The sequence below is a fragment of the Triticum aestivum genome, chromosome 3A, assembly GCF_018294505.1.
Source record: "Triticum aestivum cultivar Chinese Spring chromosome 3A, IWGSC CS RefSeq v2.1, whole genome shotgun sequence".
In the NCBI taxonomy this organism is placed as follows: domain Eukaryota; kingdom Viridiplantae; phylum Streptophyta; class Magnoliopsida; order Poales; family Poaceae; genus Triticum; species Triticum aestivum.
In genome coordinates this window covers 323,667,478-323,678,110 of record NC_057800.1, presented here as the reverse complement: position 1 = coordinate 323,678,110, position 10,633 = coordinate 323,667,478, and positions in this window count along the sequence as shown.

Sequence of the window (10,633 nt, the reverse complement as noted above, 5' to 3'; positions counted from 1 at the left end):
CGACGTCAGGAGAACCAGATGTGTGTGGACATGATGGACTTGAAGAAGGCGAAGACTAGGATCATCGAGATGGAGGAAGAACTCAAGTTTACCCGCGATGGATATGAGGAGGAAATCAAGACCCTACTGGAGAAGAATGACGACTTAGGCAAGAAGATCGGAGTATTCATGGGAGGACCAGCACCAATAGAAGAAGAAGAAGAACCCAAGGAAATACGCCCCGAGGACTACATCATCATCGACGACACCGACTCCGACCCTAGTGATGATGACTTTGAAGACGAAGCTGGAGCAGACATCATGGAATCTTCCACCGATCAAAATTTCTAGATGACTACCATATATTAGTAGTATTTCCCCCATGTATATAGTAGTAGTGAGCACTTTTGCGATAGTTCTAGACCGTATGTATGCCCTTGCTTGATTGATTGAGTGAAATGATTGTGTTTGTCTCATGTGCATATGGGTAGTGCTTTCTCATTAGACCCCTTTTCTATTCTAGTCTCTTCCATCTAAACCCATCAGATGCCTCCGAGACGTGACACCGGTTTTGCCTTTCCACCAGAGCTCACCCAGTTGATCCAGCAGCAGAATGCCTTGATGCAATTACTAGTTCAGAACCAGGGCAACAACAACAACAACAACAACAACAACAACAACAACCCACCGCCAGTGGACAACCTAGCTCGTTTTCTAAGGTTACAGCCGCCGGTGTTTTCCAGTAGCACCGAGCCTATAGTTGCTGATGATTGGCTATGCTGAATTGGAAGGGAGTTGAACACCGCAGGTTGCACAGATGCTGAGAAGGTGCGCTTTGCTGCACATCAATTGGATGGACCAGCAGCCTCATGGTGGGAGAATTACACAACCACTTTTCCTGTAGCCAATGTCACTTGGGACTAGTTTCAGCAAGCTTTCCGCACAGCCCATGTCTCAACTAGAGCTATGCGGATGAAGAAGTGGGAGTTTCGCAACCTACGCTAGGGGAACTGTACTGTGGCTCAGTACGTGCATGAGTTTAGCAAGTTATCACGCTATGCCCTTGATGATGTGGCCACAGATGCCATGAAGCAGGAGAAGTTTATGGAAGGGCTGAATGATGAGATGAGCATGCAGTTGATGGTAGCAACCTTGAACAACTACCAGGAGTTGGTAGATAAGGCTCTTATGACTGAAGGGAAACAGCAGCAGATTGAGAGCCGCAAGAGAAAGTATGGACAAGGGAAGTATAACTCAGGAGCTCAGTAGAAGCCTCGCCTAACCCCAAACTCGGGAGGACTTGTTCATAACCATGGAGGTCACAACAACACTGGAGGAGGATCACATAACCACAGTGGTGCTAAGAATGGGAATGGGAACAATGCTAACTACAATTAGAACCGCTCCAACCCATCCACTCCCGCCAAAAGAGACTTAAGTCAGGTCACTTGTTTTAAGTGCGGGAAGACAGGGCACTATGCCAATGATTGCCCTGAAGGAAGGAATGGAAACGAAAATGGAAGCGCTGGGGAGAAGCCCAATCCATTCAACAAAGGACAAGTGAACCACGTTAACGTGGAGGAGGTTGAAGAGCAGCCGGACGCGGTAATAGGTAAGTTTTTGGTTAAGTCCTTTACCGCTCTTGTTCTTTTCGATACTGGTGCATCGCATTCATACATATCAAGAGGATTCGTGGATAAGTTTAAACTACCAACCCAAACCCTTAGAACCCCTCTTTTAGTGAGTTCACCCGGAGCAGAATATATGGCTAGCTGATGGTGTGACCAGATACCCTTAACCACTGGCACACATGTGTTTCCATCCGACCTAATTATCTTGGAGTCGCAAGGATTGGATGTGATATTGGGTATGGACTGGATGTCAAAGTATGGAGGAAGCATTAACTGTGCGAGTAAGTCGATTTATCTCACCACCTCGGAGGGAAAAAGGATTAAGTATGTGTCTAGGCATGTGCCAAAAAGGACCCAAGTGAATGCCCTTACGGGAGTTGTTCAGGAGGAAGTGCCGGTAGTAAAGGATTACCCGGATGTTTTCCCCGAGGAGTTACCAGGCATGCCACCAGACAGAGATATTGAGTTTTTGATAGAGCTGTTACCAGGAACATGACCAATATCCAAGAGACCCTATCGGATGCCCACGAATGATCTGGAGGAAATTAAGAAACAGATCAAGGAGTTATTGGAGAAAGGTACATCCGAAGGAGTTCATCACCTTGGGGAGCCCCAGTACTTTTGGTTGAGAAGAAAGATAAATCCCTAAGGATGGTTGTTGATTATCGAGCCTTGAATGAAGTGACGATAAAGAACAAGTACCCATTGCCGATGATCAACGATCTGTTTGATCAGTTGCAAGGAGATAAAGTGTTCTCAAAGATCGACTTACGATCAGGGTATCATCAGTTGAAGATACGAGAGAAGGACATACCAAAGACGGCGTTCACAACGCGATATGGATTATACGAGTACACAGTCATGTCGTTTGGACTGACTAACGCCCCTGCCTATTTCATGAGCATGATGAACAAGGTGTTCATGGAGTATTTGGACAAGTTTGTTGTGGTGTTTATTGATGATATCATGGTATACTCGAAGAACGAGGAGGAGCACAAAGAGCATTTGCGTTTAGTTCTCGAGAAGCTCATGGAACACCAGTTGTATGCTAAGTTTAGCAAATGCGAGATTTGGCTGAAGGAAGTCGGATTCCTTGGACATGTTATATCAGGAGAAGGTATAGCAGTAGACCCCAGCAAGGTTCAGTCAGTCACTGAATGGTTGGCACCCACCTTAGTTAGCGAGATCCGCAGTTTTCTTGGACTCGCAGGATACTACCGGAGATTCATTGAGAATTTTTTCCAAGATTGCAAAACCAATGACTGAACTGTTGAAGAAGGATACCAAGTTTAAATGGACAGAAGATTGTGAAGCAAGTTTCCAGGAGTTGAAGAAACGTTTGACTACAGCCCCAGTGCTAGTACTGCCAGATATACATAAGGAGTTCCAAGTGTATTGCGACGCATCTCGCTTAGGACTTGGATGTGTGCTTATGCAGGACAGAAGAGTTGTTTCGTATGCCTCACGACAACTAAAACCTCATGAGTTGAATTATGGTACGCATGATTTGGAGCTAGCAGCCGTAGTGCATGTGTTGAAGACTTGGAGACATTACCTTATTGGAAACCGTTGTGATGTGTACACGGATCACAAGAGTTTGAAGTACATCTTCACCCAGAAGGAGCTGAACCTTAGGCAGAGGAGATGGTTGGACCTTATAAAGGATTATGACATAAAGCTACACTATCATCCAGGAAAGGCCAATGTCGTAGCAGACGCATTGAGTCAGAAGAGTTATGCTAATATCCTTGAAAGTAAAGGACTGCCGAAGGAATTAGCAAAGGACATCATGGAACTTCGATTAGAGTTTGTACCTAGAAGGTTCATTGCCACAATGGAGGTTTAGTCGACATTGCTGGACAAGATTTGGGAAGCTCAGAAAGATGATAAAGAGATTGCCGAGATAAAGGAGAAGATGGGCAAAGGAAAGGCCAAAGGTTTTCGTGAGGATGAGCACGACACCCTATGGTTTGAGGACCGAGTTTATGTACCCAACAACTAGGAGATCAGGAAGTTAATACTTCAAGAGGTCCATGACTCACCATACTCGATACACCCCAGAAACACCAAGATATATTTGGATTTGAAGGAACGTTTCTGGTGGACTGGTATGAAGAAGGATATTGTCGAGTATGTAGCCGTATGTGATGTATGTCAGAGAGTTAAGGCAGAACATCAGAAACCAGCAGGACTGTTATAGCCTATGCCGATACCCGAATGGAAGTGGGATAAACTTGGCATGGACTTTATCACCGGATTACCCAGGACTAAAGCAGGATATGATTCCATATGGGTAGTAGTTGATCGTTTGACCAAAGTAGCTCACTTCATCCCAGTGAAAACCACCTATACAAGTGCAAAGTTGGCCAAGATCTATATGTCCAGGATTGTATGTCTGCATGGAGTTCCGAGGACCATCGTATCGAATCGAGGAACACAGTTTACTTCAAAGTTTTGGCATCAGTTACACCAGACTTTGGGAACGAGATTGGAGTTCAGTACAGCGTTTCACCCGCAGACAGATGGACAGACTGAGAGAGTCAATCAAATCTTGGAGGACATGTTGAGAGCCTGTGCGCTAGATTATGGATCTAGTTGGGATGACAATTTGCCGTATGCAGAGTTCTCATACAACAATAGCTACCAAGCCAGTCTGAAGATGGCACCATTTGAAGCCATGTATGGACGCAGGTGCAGAACACCGTTGATGTGGGATGAGGTAGGAGACTGACAGTTGTTTGGACCAGACTTGATTAAAGAATCGGAGGAGAAGGTAAAATTGATCCGAGACCGATTGAAGATTGCTCAGTCCAGGCAGAAGAGTTATGCAGACTCAAAACGCAAGGAGGTAACCTACGAAATTGGAGAAAGAGCATATCTGCGAGCATCGCCCTTGCAAGCAGTGAAACATTTTGGAGTTAAGGGAAAGTTAGCCCCGAGATTTGTAGGACCATACCGCATTTTGGAACGGATGGGAGAAGTTGCCTACAAGTTGGAGTTACCCGAGGGATTGTCAGGAGTCCACGATGTGTTCCATGTTTCACAACTGAAGAAGTGTCATGCTGAGATGGCTGATATACCATTAAGAGATATAGTACCCTTGGAGGCGATTCAGTTGGACAGTGATTTGACTTACGAGGAGAAGCCAGTTAAGATTCTTGAGTTTGCCAGCAGAGTCACCCGCAGTAAGGTTATCAAGTTTTGTAAAGTTCAGTGGAGCCACCATACCGAGGATGAAGCCACCTGGGAATGAGAGGACGATCTCTGCAAGGACCGCCCATACCTATTTTCTAGCCAACCCGAATCTCGAGGGCGAGATTCATCTTAAGGGGGGTAGGTTTGTAACATCCCAAATTTTCAATTTGGAATGTTATACATAGATCATCCATGCATATCATGATTTTTTGCATTTCCGTTCCGCAATCCTCGAAATCCTAAGCAACTCAAGGACCCACGGAAAGAGTTGGGGATTTTCAGGTTTTCATATTTGATTTTTATCAAATAATGAAACGAGGATTTTGATTTCAATAAATTTTCTCTTCGAAAAGTATTTCATATTAAATCAAATGAGTGGAGATAATATGACTTCTCCAAAATAATTGAAATATCGGAGGAAGAATATTAAAATCATTTATTGGATTTTATTTGGTTTTATTTGGATTTTATTTGCATTAGAAAAATTGCACGTTTTCAAAATTTGCATTTTAGGGCCAAGAAAATGTTCAACTCGTCCTAAATATTTTATTTAGACGGTGAAAATTTGTTTTGGCATTTTAGGTTTTTTTTTAGGATTTTATTTTGGTCGGCGAAGTTTTTTTAAAAAAAGGGGTTCCCGCGCCGACTGGGCCTAAGGCCCAGCCGTGCCAGGCCGCGCCAGGCTGCGCAGCCGCCTCCCCGCGTGCGAGCGCCGCCGCCGCCGCCGACTAGGACAGAGTCCGAGCCGGACTCCGCCTCCGTCGCCGCGCCTTGCCCCTACTCCAAGTTGCACCCCCTCCTATATATACGCACCGCCCGGCCCCCCCACCACCACACCACCACCGCCTGCCGCCCGCGCCGCCGCCGCCTGCCGCCCGCGCCGCCGCCGCCTGCCGCCCGCGCCGCCGCCACCTGCCGCCCGCGAGCCGCCGCCCCGCTACCAAGCCCTCGTCGGAGCCCCTCGCCGGAGGTAGCCGCCGGTTCCAACCGCCGGTTTTTCTAAAAAAATCGTTTGGTTTATTTTTTCAAAACCCTAGTTTTCGTGTTTTTTTAAATAGATCGGTTTTTCTCTGGTTTATTTATTTAGCGAGTGTTCACTCGTTCATTCATTTTAACGAACGCGTTCTTCGTTTAGATCCAGATAACGAACGTTCGTTCGTCAATCTGTTCGTCGTTTTTCTTTTTATCGGATTTATACCGCGATTTTTCTGATCGCGATTTCTGATCTGATCTTAGTTTCTGTTTATCTTTTCGCTCGTTTATCGGAATCAGGCGATTCAAGCGCCTGAAGTTTCATAACGAAACCCTCTTTCCGGTTAATCAACTCAAACAAGTTTTTGTTACTGTAAAATTTGATCTAGTTTCAGATTAGTAAATGAATTGGTTTTCTTTCGCCGTTTGACTTTCGTTGCTTCGTTTGATTTGATTCTTTTTGCGTACCGGAGTTCTTAAGTTGAACTTTCTGGTCAACCTCTCTTATTTGAGTTTTGCTTGTGCGTCGTTTCTTGTTGCTTATGTATGTTATTGTTTGCTTGCGATAGAATTCCCGGAGTGCGAAGCGTGTTACTACGAGTATCTAGGATTCGCGGATCGTCAGCAAGGCAAGTAACACTTTGATCATATCCCATTATTACCCAGTTTTTATGCATTAGTTCCAATCCTCAAACATTGCATGATTAGGATGTCATTAACTTGTGGGTTGGGAAGTAGTTGATGAGGTAGAACCTATTGCCCTGTTATATTCAAACCCTTGGGAGTTACTTCTACGTGTTGCTTATATTGCTATGCTATGCTCATAGACGTGGTTTGGGTTTGAGTGAAATTCATGACAGATGTGAGATTGTTAATTAATGGTTCAAGTTAAGGTGGCAACTTAATCAAACAACTAGGCGGATTGAGGCACCCGGGGAACCCAGTGTTCTCTGTAAAAAAATTTGAAATCCCGGGGTACCCGTGTGATCTTCCTATGGACCGCCACCCAGGCTCAAAGGGAACTGAGATGATTCATGCTAGAAACTTCCATGTGCAGCCACAAGCTATTATGGGCTCTAGCATAGTTGAGTAAGTTACGTGAAGCTCTTGAAGAGGTAGATCAGCAGGTAGTTGGTTTTGTAGGTTTGGTATGGTCTACCCGAAGTAGAGAGTTAATGTTTCTGAAAGACTGTGTCTCGGTCATCCGTTTCTCAAACACCATGTAGTGCGAGAAATCCAACGGAGGCGATCGAGTCTTGTGGGGAAAAGTGTGCAAACCTCTGCAGAGTGTACAATCTAATCATGGTTAGCTGTGTCCCCGGTTATGGACAATTCTTGAGTATCTAGTACTTGGGTTATCACATGTATCTCACCATGTTTAATTAATACTATTGGGTTGTTAACCACTTTAATTGGGATTGAGTTGGGGGTACCTTCTCAATGATGTTTCAACCACCATGATAGTTAAATAAAAATCTATTCCTTTGTTGTAGGGAAAAATTAGCTTTTCGCAAAAAAAACTATAACCATAGAGCTTTCCACCAGCCAAATATGCATGTAGTGATAGCATTATTCTGTTTCTGGTCTACTGTGTTATATTGCCAGCATATTCCATGTGCTGACCCGTTTTCGGGCTGCAACGTATTATGTTGCAGACTTTTCAGACGAGGGGTAAGGTTCATTAGGTCGTTGCTGTGCAGCTCAGCTATGCCGTTGGAGTTGATGGACTCACCTTATCTTCCAATCCTTCCACTATTATCGCATTAGATGGCCTTAAGCCATATTATTGTAATAAGTTCTCCTTGGAGACATTTGATGTAATAGTGTGTGATTGCTACTCTGTTATAAATCCTTCAAGTACTGTGTGTGTCAGCATTACCGATCCAGGGACGACACTGAAGCACAGAGACTTGACCATCTGAGGTCGGGTCGCTACAGAAGAAGTCTCTAAAATGTTTGGCACTAAATCTTTGAATGATGAGCATGATTGCAATGTTGTTAGTATGAACTCCGTGAATATCCATAGTACTAATGATGATTGCACTAGTCATGATGAAAATGTCTCTTATAAGCATGTCAACTTTTGTGGAATATATAGAGCCTGCAAGTACACACCAATTAGGGAAAATAGATTTTGCAAGAGGCATAAGTATTTGCAAACTAAATGGTTGCAAGAGAGGCTAAATGTTTGTGCTGAAAATTTCAAATTCCTTCACCATACTTGTGAACTTTGCAATGAACATGGTCATTTAAATCTCAAATGCAAATAGTTTCATGATCGTATCGTGTCCAAAAATTGTGATGATTTGATTTCCCTTGCACATCATAATGAACTTAGTTTGCATTTGGGTTATGAAGAAATGAAATGTATAACTAAGCATATTCCAGAATACAACCTTGAGAAATTCCTCGATATTGATCTAGAAGAAATTTTTATGTACTGTGCGGTGAATTGTATTGAAAATACTTATATTAACAATTACATAAAGAAAAGAAAACAAATAGAGGATGAAGAGAATACTAATGAAAGGGAAGAGGCTTCCCAATATCCTCCTATTATTTCTTATGATGAATCAGGTAACGAGGAGGAGCCTTCTATTCAACCAATCTCATTAGTAAGGAGCTTCGAAAAGAGGATTGAACCCACACATAATGTGAAGAAGAACAAGAAAAGACGGAGAAGTAAAGGTAAAAATGTATCCCTCCAAAGTGATGTTGCTCCTACTACTCATTGTGATGATGATAATTGCTATACTATTGGTGCTATCCATACTATTAATGATGAGAGTGATTATGCTTATGATATGAAAAGGCCCAAGCTTGGGGATGCTATGTTTGATGAGAATGACATGTTTGAGAATATATTTTCTGCAATTAATGTTTGTCCCAAGCTTGGGGATGCTATGTTTAATGAAGATGATAATTCTAGCCTCCCAAGTTTTGATATGCAAATTTGTTATGATGATAGCATGCCTCCTACTTATGATGATTATATTGATGAAAGTGGGTTTGGACGAGTGTCAACTTTAGGAAGTAATGATCCCACTGTTTTGGAGGATGTTGAATCTTATTGTGATAATTATGAAAGTGGATTTGGGGAGGTCATGACTTTATTTAGTAATGATTCCACTATCTTGGAAGAGGTTTCAATTGATTATGATGAGAACAAAGTTGCTACTTATGATGATTATTGTGATGATACTTATGCTATAAAAAGTAGTGATGATTATATTTATAAAACTTGTCATGATTATGATTACCCTCTTTCTGAACATTACTCTTTTAATGTGGAAATAATTTATAGTATTTGAGTTTCTTATGATACTCCCACTATTCAGATTGAGAAGAATCTTGCTTATGTGGAGAGTAGTAAATTTTCTATGATTGTAGATCATGAAAAGAATGCTTTATGTGATAGTTATATTATTGAATTAATTCATGAAGCTACTGAAAATTATTATGAGGGAGGAATGTATCATTGTTGCAATAATATCAAGTTTCCTCTCTATGTGCTTAAAGTTTTGAAGTTATGCTTGTTTTGCCTTCCTATGCTAGTTGATTATTGTTCCCATAAGTTGTTTTCTCACAAAATCCCTATGTATAGTAAGTGGGTTGGACTTAAATGTGCTAATCATATTCTTAATGATGCTCTTTTTATATTTCAATTCTTATCTTTTATGTGAGCATCATTGAAATCATCATGCCTAGCTAGGGGCGTTAAACGATAGCGCTTGTTGGGAGGCAACCCAACTTCATTTTTGTTCCTTGATTTTTGATTCTGTTTAGTAATAAATAATTCATCTAGCCTCTGTTTATATATGGTTTTATGCTTCTAATTAGTGTTTGTGCCAAGTAGAACCTTTGGGAAGACTTGGGGAAAGTCTTTGCGATCTTGCTGTAAAAGACAGAAACTTTAGCGCTCACGAGATTTGCTGCCATTTTTTATTAGAGAGTGATATTTAGTTAATTCTTTTTGAAGATGGTTAATAGATAAATTACTCACGTCCATAAATTTATTTTAGAATTTTTGGGGTTCCATAAGTATACGTTTGATCCAGATTATTACAGATTGTTCTGTTTTTGGCAGATTTTGTTTTCTATGTGTTGTTTGCTTATTTAGATGAATATATGAGTAGTATCGGAGGGTATGAACCATAGATGAGTTGGAATACAGTAGATAGTACATCAATATGAATTTAGAATGAATTCACAACAGTACCTAAGAGGTGATTTATTTTCTTATACTAACGGAGCTTACGAGTTTTCTGTTAAGTTTTGTGTTGTGAAGTTTTTCAAGTTTTGGGTAAAGATTCGATGGACTATGGAATAAGGAGTGGCAAGAGCCTAAGATTGGGGATGCCCAAGGCACCCCAAGGTAATATTCAAGGACAACCAAGAGCCTAAGCTTGGGGATGCCCTTAGGATATTGAGGCTGTGCTCGGCCAGCCTGCGTGGGATTCCTGGCATGTCTGAGGGGTGCCAGGCGAATATGTCCCAATTCTCGCGCAGGAACTCTCATAGTGTGGCGTCCACGGCGGGGTTTAACTATGCCCTGATGGAGACTGTTTTTGTAGGGTCCGTTGGGTAGACCTGGAATTTTACTATTTCATCCGCTGGTTTAAAAGAGGTGGACTTGGATCTCTTGTCAGGTATCACATTGTCCCTGTCCACTTTGGAGCGTAGCGCAGTTAATTCCTCGGCCGAAAGGGCTTCGGACAATGCCTCGAGGGCCAATGCAGCTGTTTTGTTTTCGGCGCGGAGTGATGTGTCCGGATCACTAGCGAGAGTGATGATTCCATTGGGCCCGGGCATTTTGAGCTTCATGTACCCATAATGGGGTATGGCTTGGAAGATCG